This window comes from Schistocerca serialis, chromosome 1 (genome assembly GCF_023864345.2).
Source record: "Schistocerca serialis cubense isolate TAMUIC-IGC-003099 chromosome 1, iqSchSeri2.2, whole genome shotgun sequence".
Classification (NCBI taxonomy): Eukaryota; Metazoa; Arthropoda; class Insecta; order Orthoptera; family Acrididae; genus Schistocerca; species Schistocerca serialis.
In genome coordinates, this window is record NC_064638.1 from 1,265,969,079 (window position 1) to 1,265,973,170 (window position 4,092).

Consider the following 4,092-nt stretch of genomic DNA (forward strand, 5'->3'; position numbering starts at 1 on the left):
TGTTATTTGCGGTTGAACAAAAAAATGCACCTGTCTTAAAACGGCTTTTTTCACGCAACAGTTTTTTTCTTTCGGAGGACGAGTTATTGTACCGGTGCTTGGGAAGAGAGAGACAAAAATCAAATAAAAGTTTGAAAGCGTCTGTTTGGAAGTTAGCCCCCAAGCATTTGCATTCTGGTGCGAAGACTGTGGAGATTGCGACTTTTCTGGCAGTGAGTAGCTTCAACGAAGGGTATTCATCAATTCTGAAGACCATGACCGTGACTACCACACTCTATGTCTACTCCACCGACTCCTCATCGCGCAAGCACCCCAGTACCTTGCTTCAGAGATTAAAAACCTGTCATATCGTCATAATCGAAACACGAGGTCACTCTTATTTGGTATCCTAACTGTGTCCACTCACAAAACAAAAACTTTTGCAATCTCCTTCTCAGTTGCCGCTGTCCGCCTCTGGAACAAACTGCCCCTTACCTTGCGCAAAATTCGATCTCCTGCTGCTTTTAAGAAGAAGTTGAAGTATTTCCTACTATCATCCTCACAAAGTTCTCCACAAAATTAATGTACAAGGACAATCCCCTCATCTGTCAAATAGCAAAGCTAGCGTCTCCTATCTTGCTCCTGAGATGCCTTCCTCTTCATCTTTCTCTATTAGCCACGCAATCTTCTTTTCCTTTATATTTCCTTAATTATGTTTCATCATGTATCTATTCTTCTCCTCCCTTCACCATGAGTCTCCCTCATACTCCCTGCTGCCGGCACTCCTATCTAAAATCTGTCTCTTCAATAATGTCTAATTATAACAGTACTTATGACATAAGAATATAAACTCTATATGTATGTATTTTTCCAGGTGTACCTTTCAAATTGTTTATTTCACTTTTTGTACTAGATGTAGTTTAACATGCCTACTAAAACATATGAATGTAAAATAAGTAGAATGCCAGGTTAGATGTAAGAGAGGGCCTGATGGCCCTAATCTTGCCAGGTTAAATAAATCAATAAATAAATAAATAAATGACAACGATCACCGTCACCCTGGGACTCTATTCGACGCAGTTCGCCAAGCATTCGGACGACCACCTGATTCAAGCGGCCGAAAACCGCTTGTCACCGGCCTGCTCTGGAGCAGCGTAGGATGGCCAAGATCGAGCAGAACGCCCTCTATGAGGAAGGACTAGTTTATTGATCCGGAATAGCAGACTGAATGTACGTTGCGTAATATTGAATTTATATGTAGTCAAAACTTAAAACGCGTTTTTCTCGAAATGACTTTTTTTTATGTCGCGTGGTATAGTAACTTCAAATCTACTGAACCGATTGGCATGATTCTTTGTTCCCGACGAGGCCAAATAAATTGTCTAGGAGTTTTACCACTTTTATTCCGATCCATCAACTATAAATATTTTTACTTGGCCGAAGAAGTCGAAAAATCGATGAAAAAACCCCTTTTTCTTCAAATGGCCGCCATTTCGTTTCCTATGGTCCAAATAACTTAATCGAGGTACAACTCCTAAAGAATCTTATGTACTTCGCTAACGTCAACTCAATTTTGATTTCAGGCGAGCCGGCTGACCTGTGACATGCCGCGCGTGGAGGTCTACATCGAAGTTTCGTCTCGTTCCGGCGGCACTTCCGCCTTTGCTCTTCGACATTTCCCGTCGAAAAACTCCAGAGGAAATATCAATAAACGTTTTGACCATATTTGGTACTGATGTCTATAACATATCCCGAGAAAAAAATTATCAAAGAACATGCTTTTTTCGGGCCTAGTATAGTAAACCTCTCCTTAGATTTGTAAAATGGCAACACCATTTCAGTATTATTCAGTTAAACAAAATTCTTTGACGGGTAAGGAACGAAATATTGTATTTTGTTTTGTGAAAAAGTCGTCCGTGCTTCATGCCTCACGCCGTACTTCCTTTGTACCTTACTGTTGGAAATACACTTGATGTCTGGAAACTTTCCCCGGGCTTTCGCCACAACCATCACTTTCAGTGGATTGCAAATGGGTGTAGAGTGATTCGCTGCTCCAAATCACTTATTTCGTAGTCTACCGTACAGTGGAGTCGCCCTTTGCACTGCCTCAAGTGCCACTTAGCGTAGACTACGGAAATGTGTGGCTTATAAGGAGCTGCGCGAGCATTGGACGCCATTACTTTCCACTCCGAAACCTCTGCCATTGTGCTAGCTGGACGGATAGTAGTATTTTGGAGCTGACCAGTGAATCGTCCCACTGGTTTCGTGCTCGATGGTCCCTGTTGGTCAGTACATGAGACGCGCCTGGTCTTTTGTTTGCTCTGTTTCTCCTCCGCATTTCCACCTCACAGCAGTCGACCTGGGCAGCTTCAGAATCGTTGAACTGCCCCTGATGGACTGGTCACTCAGGTGACATTGAGTAACCATCGCAGTCACCGAGCTCCCGTGGCAGACACATTCTGCTGCCACTTACTCTCTACTGGCAACACATATTTAGCGCCTCCTATTCAAATGGCGGATACTCCTCTCGTGGCTCCTAGAGGTCAGTTTCGCAGTGCTGTATTATATACAGATGTCAGGTTTGATCAAAGTATATTTTAAAAATAAATACTGCGCTGTCGGTAGGAGACGAGGACCCCTCATAATGCCTTATTAAGAGCGCATTACTCTTCTGCAGCGCTGGCCTGCAAACCCCTTGTTGAGAGGTTACAGGAGCGAAAACCACAGTGCTCTTGGTCAGTCCGCCAATTACTCACCTAAGCTCCGACAAGCAATCAGCTAAAAGCAGTGCAGCGCACCATCAGGATTAATGTCTGTTCGATGGCGTGGATGAATTGCAGCCCCACACTGGGTCGTTGTCTCAAAGGGCGCATTCCCGTTGCTATTGTCAGCTCCTAACTGTACTTTCTGTGCAACAGAACCTTTTTGAAATACTGGTTTAACTTTGAAATTATATCTTAGACGCTGCCACGTTACTTAATCGAAAGTGCAAGCAGTCATAAATTTCAATACTACAGTAGAACAGACGTAATTACACATTCTAAAACACTGTAGAAAGACAGTTGTTGCTTAGAGAGAAAATAATGGATGAACAGTATTACGATGAAATACCAAGTTAAGGGGAAAATGAACGATGGTGTCACAGCAGCTTTCTAAGGAATTTTTTCACACACACATAAAGCGGGCGTCTGAAAGTCGACGTTTACCTAGGGAGTCATGATGACTTGAAGCCTTTATCCAGCCGCACAGTAGTTTACATGCGGGAAAAGGTGCAAGGAAAGGAAACCATATTTGGTAACTATGGCGGAATTTCCCACAGTTCTATTCCTCGTTTGTCCCGTTACCAAATCACATTCGGCATCAGGTGACAGTGCTGATATTTTTCGTTTGCATTCCAGGCTTTTTTAGTGTAGCAAATTTCAGACGGCCGCGTCTCGACCAATGTGTAAGTCCACCAGGTGGCATCACCCTTAAATTAGAGACTGCAACCGCCACGCCAGATGTGACAACCCAGTACCATCAGAAGAACAATTGAGATCGATAAGGCCAGAATGAAGGCGGTCCATCACTTTATCTCTGATGATGTTGATATTATTCTTAAATAAATTCTTGTTCTTAAAACAGAGCGACAGCTTTTTCTTTTAAGTTATCAAAATTACGACAATACTGTTGTTGAGTTGCCAACGGCCTTGCCGCAGCGGTAACACCGGTTCTCGTCAGATCACCGAAGATAAACGCCGTCGGGCTGGGCTAGCACTTGCGTGGGGGACCATGCGGTCTGCCGAGCGCTGTTGGCAAGCGGGGTGCACTCAGCCCTTGTGAGGCAAACTGAGGAGCTACTTGATGAAGAAGCAGCGGCTCCCGTCACGTAAACGGACATACGGCTGGGACAGCAGTGTGCTGACCACGTGCCCCTCCATATCCGCATCAAGTGACGCCTGTGGGCTGAGGATGACAAGGCGACCGGTCGGTACCACTGGACCTTCCAAGGCATGTTCGGACGGAGGAGTTCGGAGCTGTTGAGTTAGTGCTTCACTCTGTGCAAACTAAGCAGTAACAAGAAGACAAATACTAGAATGACTACTTTGAAATTGTTGAGCCGAGGGACATGCC

General features: G+C 44.4%; 1 pseudogene; it reads left to right on the forward strand.

Annotated features, from left to right (window-relative positions):
- The first annotated feature begins 3,658 nt into the window (after positions 1-3,658).
- LOC126426270 (5S ribosomal RNA) lies at positions 3,659-3,776 on the forward strand (annotated as a pseudogene).
- The last annotated feature ends 316 nt before the right edge of the window (positions 3,777-4,092 follow it).